The 12,638-nt window shown below is 35.8% G+C and overlaps 1 long non-coding RNA gene across 1 annotated transcript in view; it reads left to right on the forward strand.

Annotated features, from left to right (window-relative positions):
• Positions 1–12,638, forward strand: part of LOC148049575 (uncharacterized) — a 97,245-nt gene that overhangs the window by 83,867 nt on the left and 740 nt on the right. Inside the window, exon 4 of the long non-coding RNA XR_015696807.1 lies at positions 12,234–12,420. This is a non-coding gene — a long non-coding RNA (uncharacterized LOC148049575). The remainder of the gene's footprint in view (positions 1–12,233; positions 12,421–12,638) is intronic.

The following is a 12,638-nucleotide window of genomic DNA, read 5'->3' on the forward strand; positions in this document are numbered from 1 at the left end:
CAGCCTGAGTGATGGTATATTAGCCAAATTGTTGGGAGGGAAACACAACAGCCACTCGGTCTTGTCTGGGTTGAGTACCAGTTTGTTAGCACTCATCCAGTTCTTAACGGCCTCAAGACCCCGGTTCATCACGTCCACCACTTCGTTGAGTTGGCACGGGGCGGACAGATACAGTTGCGTATCGTCCGCATATTGATGGTATTTTATCCCGTGCTCTTAATTTCAAACTATTAAGAGCATAAAATCATAGCATATGAAACAAACCACAAGAATCATCTAATCCAAGAAGTTCAGAAAAAAACAATTAAACTATCATCAAGAGATGGTGTCTTCTTAAAAACATCCTGAGATGGAATGTCCATGTCCTAAATAGAGTATTTTACATTTATATAGATCTTAATGATGGAAAGTTTCTCTTTATATTAAATCTAGGTATCTGCAAATATCTACTTTATTACTCCAAGTTTCTATGACAAAGGAATGCAGTTTCCAAACATCTTATCTATTACACACTTTTGTGTTTCTCAATACTAAATCATGTTTTCTTTTCTGTGCATGCCAGATTTCTTCAGGTCATTCCCAAGTCCATGTTTGAACTTTGTCACCTTTCTTTGAATCAGTTCTAACCTATAAATATCATTCAGAATTGTAGACATTCTTTTCAGTGTTGTTTCACCAATACAAAGTAGACAGGACTTAGCACCTCATCTGTTCTTCCTTCTGATGCTGCTCAAAACTGTATTAGCTCTTCTTGCAGATGTATTATACTATACAGTTGTCTCATGTCCAGCTGGTTGTGATTACAATCAAGTTGTTCTCTGGTGCTACCAAGTCACCTTCTATGTGTGCCCTTTTTTTCATTCCAATCATCCAGTAAATAGTTTTATGTGGTATTGTATTGTATTGTATTTGGTTTATTTGTATGCCGCCCTTCTCCAGGAGGGACTCAGGGTGGCGAACAACTCAGGGGGGAAAGGGAACATAAACAACAGTACACATAATTAAAATACACGAAAATCACACAGCCATACCAGTCGAGAGGGGAGGGGAACTCATCAACCCCAGGCCTGCCGGCACAGCCAGGTTTTGATAGCTTTCTGGAAGGCCTGGAGAGAGGTGAGGGTCCGGATCTCCGCGGGGAGTTCATTCCAAAGGGCCGGGGCTGCTACAGAGAAGGCCCTCCCCCGGGTAGTAGCCAGATGGCATTGGGTGGTGGACAGAACCCGGAGGAGGCCGACCCTGTGAGATCTGACGGGTCTTTGGGAGGTAATTGGCAGCAGGCGGTCTCTCAAGTACCCAGGTCCAATACCATGAAGGGCTTTATAAGTTACGAGTGGTAAAAGTGGGAAACCATGAAGATGTTTCTGGATTGGCATGGTATATGTATGTTGCCCACTTGTAACCAGTATTCTTACCACAGCATTTTGTATTAATTGTTTGTCCAAAATTATCCTCAAGGACAACTCTACAAAGTTATTTATTTATTTATTTATTTATTTATTTATTTATTTATTTATTTATTTATGTAAGTATATACCACATTTATACCCCATTATGATTGTATGCAGATTCTTTTTTTTTTCTTATTTAGTTATATTTATTATAGATACTCAACTCCAATGGATAGCTAACAACATGGCAGCTAAGATATGAAAGATCAATAAGTAACAATTAAAACTAGAAAAGCCTACAGCCAAAAATAGCAGAACATAAATGCTAGACATCATTTGGCATTGGCCTCAAACACCCTCCCAAAAAGAAAAAAAGAACATTTTCAGATAAAAGCACAATTCTCACAGGAAGCCATTCCATTGAATTGGTCTTATGATGTAAAAGCAACACTTCAACTGCAGAATTGTAAAGTAGGTTATTGGGCAATGGATTGTCCTGATCCTGTTAGATTTTCATGGCCATAAATGTACAAATAGCCATAAAAGTACAAATAGTTGGGATGGTGCTTGGCTAGAAATGTGAACATGAATTATACTGTTGATTTTGTCCCTTTTAATTTTACTTGTTATTTTTTTTACATGATGTGTTCATCCTATTCTGTAAGACACCAAGAATTACTTTATTATTGAGAGCTCCATCCAGGTTGACAAATTAATACGTAGTCAAATGAATGTTTATGTTTTAACCTATTATATAACATGACATGCAATACTCTCTATTAGCATTTTTCTCTGTTGCAATAGGCCACTGCAGTCCTGAGATCACTTATCCTAACATAATCCCATTGCCCTCACTGACATGATTTCCAAAGGGTGATGCGCAGTACATTTTGTACTACTTAATAAATAACAAATGGTACTTTCAATGCTACATTAATTCATTATACTTTCTGTGTTTCTTAGTAGATACACATAGTTGCTAATTTGTGCAATATATTTATTGTTTGTATAATTAAAATAATTCCAGGAGATCACACCCATAACAACCTAGTATCAAATCTAATGCCAGTTAAAGAAAATAATAGTGTAATTATCTAATTTTCAATGTACTTCTCTAGACTAGATATATTGGATTGTAGTAATCTACTCTAGTAATTGAAAGAATACATTTTACATGTTGTTGCTACTTTACAACTTAAATATTGCATAATAAATAACAACATGCAGTAGAGATAGTACCTTATGTACAGTAGAAAATACAGCAATATGGCTACATTTATAATTATTGTAGCTTATGAAGCAACTTAAAGGCAAAATGACCCACATTTTGTACTTTCGATGTAAATTGACAACTTTTGCTATTAGCCAGGGTTTTGTTTAGTGGTGTAAAATATGGAAAGTATTAAGCAGTCAAATTTGTCACTGTAATCTATCATTAAATGTGCAATAGCTAAAATGTATGTTGCTGCAAAGAAAGAAACTGGTTAAAGACTTGTTTATCTTTATTTTAAATATTGCTTTTGGTTTGCTACATCTTAACTAATAAGGTATGGTAGATATATAGTTTCTATTTTTATTTTATACCTATTAATATATCACCTGGGAAACAACCGTCTACCAGCCAATGCCATCTGGCTACGACCCGGGGGAGGGCCTTCTCTGTTGCAGCTCCGGCCCTTTGGAACGAACTCCCCGCAGAGATTCGAACCCTCACCTCTTTCCTGGCCTTCCGAAAAGCTGTTAAAACCTGGCTGTGTCGGCAGGCCTGGGGTTGATGAGCTCCCTTCCCCTCTCGACAGGTGTGGTTGTTGGCTATTTTAAATGCTTGTTTTGTATTTGTATGTTCCCTTTCCCGCTTGAGTTGTTCGCCGCTCTGAGTATAATAAATAAATAAAACAAACCTCAACCTCAACTGTATTAAGATAGTAATAGAGGAGTGAATATTATATTATAATTTAATCTGCTAGTTGTTAGTATATTATTGCATTTATTTACTTCATTTTTTGTCTTTTTAAATTTTGCTTATGATCGACCAAAAAAATATAATTATTATATTATAAATATTATTGACTGATTGATATTTCTAATATTTCTGATTAATACTGATAAATCTGTTAACCTTAGAGGTGACAAATTAATCAAGCAGAACAGAAATGAAATTAATTGTCAACTATAGAAACCAGGGTGGTTTTTGATCTATCAGAAAGGCAGCAATAAAACCACAATCTTATTAGGATATCAGATGCCAAGAAATAAATTTAATGGTAAATATTTGAATAAGGTAGATCTTTCAAAGGTAGATTTTTTAAGGCAGTAGTTATGCTAATAGTTGACTGTTCTAAACATTCAGATCAATCTTTCATTATAACACTTTGCAAAGCATTTGCATATACAGTACACTTTATCTGTATAATTATTGCAACAGTTCTGTAAAATAAGTATGTGCTACTAACCCCATATTAACATTGAGCAAGTGTTGAAAATGAGAAAATAATGGCTTTGCTAAAGATATAGTACAGCAAGAAAAATTTATCAATGGACTATTGCTCAATATATGTTTTTTTCAGCCCCCAGATGACCTTAATATATGACAAAAAAATTAACCATAAATTGCCAAACAGCAGTGGCACAATTATAGTTTTTTTTTCTTTTACAGAAGAGAAATCAGCTTTGCAAACATCTTAATCTTGATAATTATGCCTATAGAGGTGACCTCTATAGCCCTAATAATGAAGCTCTTGGCCCCAAAAAACTTGCCTCAAAGAGTTATGAATAATAATATATTAATAATTATCAGTAATTCATAAGGATTAATGAAGGTGACTCAACAATTTCCAAATTAATGTCTCTTCTCTTATTGTCCTTCATCAAATATGTTCCATAATGAAGTTGACATGCTTATAGATAACTCCTGATTCTGCAACAGTATTTGGGAAACCAGAACTTTGCCCATCCATTTTCTACCACAGAATAAAACATAAAAGTTTAAAAATATTTATAACACTTTTATTTATTTTTTAATCATAGGAGGTCAAAATTTCCAGAAACAACAGACAATTATGAAGGAATGAAGTCCACCCAATTTTGCAGAATCTGGTTTGAGGTTTGCTGAATAATACTATTTTACAATAGGGATTGCTAAATTTTCTTTCTTTCTTTCTTTCTTTCTTTCTTTCTTCCTTCCTTCCTTCCTTCCTTCCTTCCTTCCTAGAGTGGATAAAACTTATAGAAATCTAGATTATTTTGTGGGGATGAAGATAATAAATGTGATAAAAACCATTGTTAGGATTTTCAAGTTATAGATTCATTTACCTAAGCAACTATTTGCAGAACCTATTTTTGCATAATTCATAGCAATAACAATTCACTTAGACTTATATAAAGCTTCATAGTGCTTTTATGGATCTCTCTAAGCCATTTAGAGAGTCAGCATATCTCTAAACTGGACCCAATAACCTCGGTCCTCATTTCACCAACCTTGAAAGGATGAAAGGTTGAATCAACCTTGACCTGGTCAGAATTGAAATCCTGGCAGTGAGCAATACTGGATTCTAACCACTGTGCCACCACTGACTCATATTAATCCTTTGCTAGTGACAGTTGACTGAGATAGCCGCCTGCCCTTCTTCTGTCTACAATAGCACTGCTTAATTCTAACATGTATATACCCGCATGTATTTGTCAACAGTGCCAAAATTAAATGAATAAAAGAGGGGAAGAAGACTAAACAAAATTAAAATGTAGAAGCCAATTATCTGTAACAAATTACTTACATGAGAAATGAATAAACAAGAGGAAAAAGCTAAGTGAAAATAAAGAACAACTGAACAGTGGTTTTTCAATGAAATGAAAGATTAAATTTTACAATGAAAGGGACATTGATATGTCCAAGGGAGATCTTAAGCTCCTTAAATGAAAGAAGGTCAACTGAGAATAGAAATTAACTTGGGTTTTTAAAAATGCTATGAAGCAATGTTAAAAAAATCAACCAATTTGTTTCTTTATCCCCCCCCCCGCCCCAATCCTACTGCTTTAAAAGAAAAGTTCTTCTAATTGATGATGATCCAGTATAATTGTGAATAACCTGCTCTATGATTGTTTTCTACACAAAATTCAGATCCAAATTGGGGCGGGGGTAGTGGTATTTGCCTATACATATATCATTGTGTACCCCAATTGTTCATGTATCTGTTGCGCAGAAATTGCTTGTACTTTTTCCAATTCATTTTCCAATACTTGAAGCCAAGAAATATATCTTGAGTAAAGGTGCTTTAGTTTCAATCATTGGTATGCACAAGAGGAAAACAGAAGCTCAGATCAATATCTGCATATTGATAGCCTGTTTAAAAAACAGTCTAATTACTTTTAGGGATTTCCTTTAAAGAGGATCTCTTCTGTTGGCAGAGTTTTGGCAGAGTTATTTCCCTGCAAATTTACTGTACATGAATAGAAAATGAGCCATCATGTTATCATACTATGCCCAGCAAGAGGGAACAAATATTGCCTGTCTATCTTAGATATTAAGAGGGAGAGAGCTGATTGTATGCTGTCTGAAAATAATTTAATAGTATTGGGAATTGTTTTCTTAAAAATCTGATGGGAGCATGAATTGGCTAATGCTGTGAAACGCTCCTCTTTTGCTTACTGTGGAAGGGGGGAAATACATCCTTGGAATATATATGAAAATAGTATTGCCTTACCTTGAAGGAATTCTATCCATTCCCAATAATTTCCAATATACTATAAATGTTCAGAGTTTCCACAAGAAAATACTGTAGGTTGCTCGTAGAATAGCTTTTGTAAAAAATAATAATAATAATTTTAACGTTTATACTTCCTCAAAAAAATTGAACCACTTCAATAGTTGTATTTCCCAAATTTCTTTGGAGAAAGAGTTGGGAATAAAAATGTTATTTACACAGATTCAATTCCTAGTACAATTTCTATTTCCTGGTCTCTTTCCATGCAGAGTTGTTATGAGGATAAGTGAGATTAGAATCAGGAACACTGAGTGTGAATAATTCCCTTAACATGCGTGCCTATGATGCCAATATTATGATGCTGTTGTAGTGATGCAATGCCATGTTTTGTGACATCCGCTCACAGATCACCTAGCCTAATTTGGCTCCTTTTGTGTACTCTTGGCAGGTTTGAAGAGCTACTGGTGAACTTATTGTCATGATAATAACAAAGTTATCTTCTCTGTTATAGTTTGCTTTTCTGAAGCAAACAAATGATACTTAAACAAAACATCTGAAGAAACACTGAGGCACCTTTGTCAGGAGCTGAAAATAACTCTGTGTGTGTGTGTGTGTGTGTGTGTGTGTGTGTGTGTGTGTGTCCCTCCCTGTGTGCTTAACTTTACATAGCAACTTATCTTGCCACCACATTTTTGTCTAAGCACCAGTGTAACCCTTGAACCTGAGCTCTGGGAAGAAGCTTGTGAACTAGCACTTTTCTATAATAAGCTCAAAGAGGAAAACAGAATCCCGATCAAGGGATAATTATATTCTTCAGCTTATTGTACCAAAGGCATGAAATCTTTTCATTTATTACAGAATATCGTGTTGGGTGTTACAGTCTCTTAAACTTGCACTAAGTCCTATAGTAGATAGCCTGGCATAGTAGCTTAATTAATTAAGCAAGACCTTCCATAGAAGCAAATAGACAGTGCATGAGGTCAATGTTTTGCAAAGCATGTCATATCAATTATTGAACAAAGCCTTTTCTTTTTTTAATCAAGTCAGCGATGTAGCACTTTTTTTTAGTGGCTACTTAAGCAAGCTTGTTTCAAGACAGATATTATTTGACAATTGCAGAGGTGGATTGCTGCTGGTTTGGCCCAGTTCGGCCGAACTGGTAGTGGCCCGGAGCAGCTGAGCGCAAATCTGCACTCTGTACCTGTTTTATGGCAAAAGGCAAATTGTGCACCCGTGCACAGCATGTGGCGCCTGCGTGAGCCCCGACAATCAGCTGGTTGTTGCAGGGGTGGTGGACTCGCAACGCGAGTCAGGCGTGTATGTGAACAGAACATGTGTGCATGCAATCAGCAAATTGCTAGTGAAGGTAAGTTCAACCCACCACTGGACAGTTGTCACATTTCTAAAACATTCCTGAGAGTTAAGAATCATAATTCTAAGCCAATATAAAAACAAATGTTTTTCACCTCAGATAATTTCAGATTGAAAGTTATAACTGCATAACTTCAAACATAATGCGTAATTTCCCGTTGTGCTTCAGTCGCCCCAACTCCACCCTGATAAAAGAAAAAAAAACAGGTACAATCATAGCAGGATGTATTGAATGTCCATTTTGGGGAGGGGGTAATGTGAGGAATTCATTTTGAGAGAAAAGATAAAGAAGAAAATGAAAGAGGTGCAATAAACAAGAGGCAAATAAAATAAGAGCGAGAAACAAAAGCATGAGTCTTATTTGGAAAAGTATGAGTCCAATGAGAAACATGTTGGAAGATAAATTAATCTCCTAAAAGAATGAATGGAGCATGAATATAAGGAAAGAGGTTGCAGAAGATGGTTGGAACAGAGTGGAAAAATGTACATTACAGAAGGCCACATAAGTGGCATTTTTATGCTCATGGAATGTATGGAAAAAGATGCTTGAGGGAACATAGTGAAGAGGAATGTATATGACAAAAATGCACATAAGGAATTACTTGCTGTAAAAATGAGGTCGAGGGAAAGTTGATATATACAGAGAGAAAAGATGTAATTAAAAATAAAAGAAATGAAATGATTTGGGATAGAACAAGATAAGGGAACATTGGAAAGAATATTTTAAAGATCTGTATGGAAATGTGTTATATTAGAGAGGAATTGAGACAAATGTTGTAAAAGCTACCATCTCAGAAAAAAAATATGAAAAGGAAATGATAAATACTGTGGGAATGTTGCAGGTTTGTATAGGTATCATTAGTATTGCTTTACACTGCTTTGGTAAAATCATACTTGAAATGTTGCAGCCATGATGCAAAAAAGATGTGACTCTAGAAAGAAAGAAGAAAAGAGAAACAAAGATGATAGGAGGACTGGAGGCTACAACATACAATGAACGGTTGCAGGAACTATAGTAGGTATGACTAATATCTGAGGGGCAGTCACAAAGAAAGGTCTAAAACACCTCAGAGTAGGACAAGAAGAAACAAATGGAAACTTATCAACAACAGGTCCAATTTAGAACTAAGGAGAAATTTCCTGACGGAGAACCATGATTCAGTGGAACAGCTTGCCTCCAGAAGTTGTCAGTGCTCCATCACTGAAGGTTTTAAAGAAGAGATTAGATGGTCATATGTCCAGAATGACATAGGATCTTCTTCTTGAGCAGGGCGTTATACTAGAATACATCCACTGTTCCTTCCATTGTTCTAGTGTTCTGTTAAAAGCTAAAATATAGGTGTGGTTTGCTTATTCAGTGCCTATGCAATTTGTTATTGTCTGCGTATGTGAAGACTGCATCTATGCCTATTCCATTATTCTCTTCCATAATAGGAAAGACAACAAATGTGAATGCAAAAACTAAAGGGCAATTAACTTTGATAAGTCTGCTTGAGAAAATATTTTGCAAAATACCAATTGAAAGGGTAACAACAAGCAACATTTGGGAAGTGCAGCATGGGCTCTGCAGACAAGACTATTACTCTTTAAGAGATCATTGAGAAATGTATGATGAGAAAGAAAGTTGACTGTACATTTGATGAGTCATAAAAATGATATAATAAAGTGAATAGGTCTAACTTGTTTCTATGAACATAGAAGTTGAAATCTGGATGCTGAATACAATCTGAGCAGTATTTGATGAAAGGGAAGCATATGTGAGACTAAATACAATGTATGGTTAATGGTTCAGTATTAAGCCAGGAGTAAGGTTGTGTAATATCCTCTTGGTTCTTTACTTATAGATTGCTGTAATGATGTCAAAATTAATTGGCTGCCAATATGAATATAGGTGTACTGCACATTTGTATGAAGATGATGACATGGTGTTGGCTAAGAACCTGAATGATTTCCAAGAAATGTTAAATATATTGTATGATGCAATGAAAACTGGAGCAAGTAAATTAATCTGTATAACTCGGTAGACATTTTATCAAAGATGTGAAAATGGATGAAGACATTTTAAAACATGTAAATGTTCAGAGAAATGAAATGGGTCTATTGTGAGAAACAAATGGTTATTGACAGAAATGAAAATGATCTCCCAATAGCCAAATCATGCATTAAAGATTAATGTATTGTTAGAAGAGTTGTTTGTAAAACCACTGCTTCACTCCCATTATCTCAGATGCATCGAGATCATAAGGGACAGCAAGGCTGCAGTTACTAAAGTCAAGCCTACTCAGGAAAAATCTAACCTGACCTTAAAGATAATGAAATAAATTTGAACTAAAGTTGTGAGATGCCAAGAACAAAGCTGAAGCACCAGCACTGAGGGCCATCACTAAGAAAACCCTGCTGCATGTCCTTGCTAATTTAGCTGTTCTAACTGGCAGATGAGTGAGTGGAACTGCTGACTATTAAGTAGCATTCAAACAGGTTTGGGTAAGATAAAATAGGTAATCCCATTTCAAACTTTTTCATAGAAGACAGTTAGAAATTCTCCCAAAATCAATTTGATACCCAATGTTGCTGACATCAATGAGATGCAAGTACTGTTTTCTGTCCTGTATCAACCATCTGATGATTAAATGCTCACACCGTCTGGAATTTCTCATCAAACCTCAGAGAAGACTGACAGGAAGTATATTTCAATAATCCTGATTCAAAACAGGGCTGCAACATATTGCCCTAAAGTACTCACAGTGACTTTGCCACTTGGGTTTCCTAGATAACAGGACCAAGCGAACCCCCAAATTCCTTACCTAATCTATGGCGAGGTATGCAGTTGCATTTGTTTTTAATCATCATCTAGAACAACCTGTGTTGCAAATGCACAATGGTGAATTAACATTTAAATTGTTTTCCTATCTGCTCCCAAAGAGTACCAAATTGTTTATTCAGGAGATCCACAACTTATCTCACATTCCTATGAGTGAAAGAAAAGCATATGATAGATGATAGATAGATAGATAGATAGATAGATAGATAGATAGATAGATAGATAGATAGATAGATAGATAGATGATGGATGAGATAAAGATAGACAGACAGACATATAACTTATGTTTCAGCATGACTTGCAACAGTTAGGAAAAAAATATCCCAAAATTAAAACTCTCTGCATTCTGCAAATTAAAGGCTAAAGACTGAAAGAAGATTCTCCCAAAACGAATCTTTAAGACTGGCAAGTTACTACAGCAGTGGGTCTCCTAATTCTAAATCAGATAATAGAGACAGAGAATATTATGGTCAGTAGTGTCAAAAGCTAAACAAAATCAACAAAACCCAGTGGGTTTCATTATTTAATCAGTCACTGGCAATTACTGAGTTTAGCTACTTTTTGCTTTCAAAACTGGTGAGAAGCTAAGAATGAAGTGTATTTAAACTAGTTTTTCATTAGAACATAAGAGTAACTTGTTAGATCAAGTCAAGGCCCATCCTAGTCCAGCCTTTTGATTGTCACAGTGGCCAACATGAGGTTTCTGGAATGTTCATGAGCAGGAGGTGAAAACTTTCTGCCTCCCACTCAATTCCCTACATATAGTATTTGGGAGCATGCTGCTCTCAGTGTGGTAGTAACACTAAGTATACAAGTCTATTTGTTTTTGATCAATCTACCCTCCACAAATTTATTAAATCTCCAAGTTTATTTTGTCCATTTCTAACCTACTTCACTGGATAATTTTTAGTCCTAGACTATTGAGAAGCTGATAAAAAAATTTCCTTGTCCACTTCTACTCTTCAATCACACATGCCTTCTCAGCTGCCTTTTTTCTAAACTGAAATGGCATCAGCGTATTTGATTTTCCTTTATTGAGTTCCCTGATTATTTTAATGTCTGCTTTCTGCAATTTTCCCATTTTATTATTTTTCAGATAAATAATTGCCTATATTCAGTAATACTGTTGACATACACATAGAGATTTGTGTAGCACTGTGACAATAGTCCCTCCTGGAGAAGGGTGGCATACAAATAAACCAAATACAAATACAAATACGGTCTTCTACCAAGACTACTTGAATTCTTCTTTTCAACATTACCTGGGGCTAGTGAGCCATCATCCACTGTAGAACTTTCCTTAAAAAGGATGGGAGATGAAATTATATTTGTACAATATCTTATATTATATTTGTACAGATATCTTTCAGGCAATTTCCTCCTAGAGAACAAAAAGGAACTTATAAATAGTCCTCAACTTACTGCCATAACTGGGACCAGAATTTCCATTGAGGAACAAGGTGGGCATTAAGTGAATCACGCTCAATTTTCAACCTTTTTGTCATGGTTTTTAAGTGAATCATTGCAATTATTAAGTGACTCGTGCAGTTGTTAAGTGACTCCTTTTTCCCCCATTGACATTGTTTGTCAGAAGCAAGTTGAGAAGGTTGCAAATGCTGACCACAGGACATGCAATCAATATAAATACATACTGGTTGTAAAGAGCCCGAATGTTGATCACATTACTGCGGGGATGCTATGCTGATCATAAGTGTGAGGACCAGCTATAAGTCACTTTTTCAGTGCTGTAGTAACTTCAACGAGTCGTTAAACTAATGAGGACTACTTGTACTGTCCTGCAGTGGCATTGATATTTTAGGACTAGATTATCAAAAAAATTTCCCTGGCAAGCTTCAACAACTATGAGAGACAAAATTCCATAGGGAAAATATTGCTTCTATATCCATATATCTCCAACTCCACTGATTCTTTTGATTGCATTATTGATAGCACTTAACACAGTCCAAAGAGGAGTGATTTATCTTACAGTGGGATGCAGACTGAGCTCAACAACCAACTAAATGATCCAAAATGAGTTGCTTTTGTGATCTGACGCAGGTTGAACTGAATTCTGAAAGCTTAGATGCCCGCAACTCTGCAGATACAATGCCTATGGAGAAATGTGTCCAGAATGTGGGTATGTGATTTTGTTGTGAACCCAGCTTTGTGGTTTGCTAAATATAACTCAGAGCTTCGTACATTGTGTAAATCCAGCCAATACCAGATTCCTCAACAAACCATGGCTAAGCAAACCTCAGCATTATGCAATGTGAGAATCCATTTGTTATCTCACTGGTGCTCATGTTCTTGCATGTTCTTTCTCCTGGTATGCCATCCATTTTTATTCTCTTCTTT

This window comes from Thamnophis sirtalis, unplaced genomic scaffold (assembly GCF_051295495.1).
Source record: "Thamnophis sirtalis isolate CommonGarterSnake01/CBP01778 unplaced genomic scaffold, rThaSir2_p1.2 scaffold_1, whole genome shotgun sequence".
Taxonomy (NCBI): domain Eukaryota; kingdom Metazoa; phylum Chordata; class Lepidosauria; order Squamata; family Natricidae; genus Thamnophis; species Thamnophis sirtalis.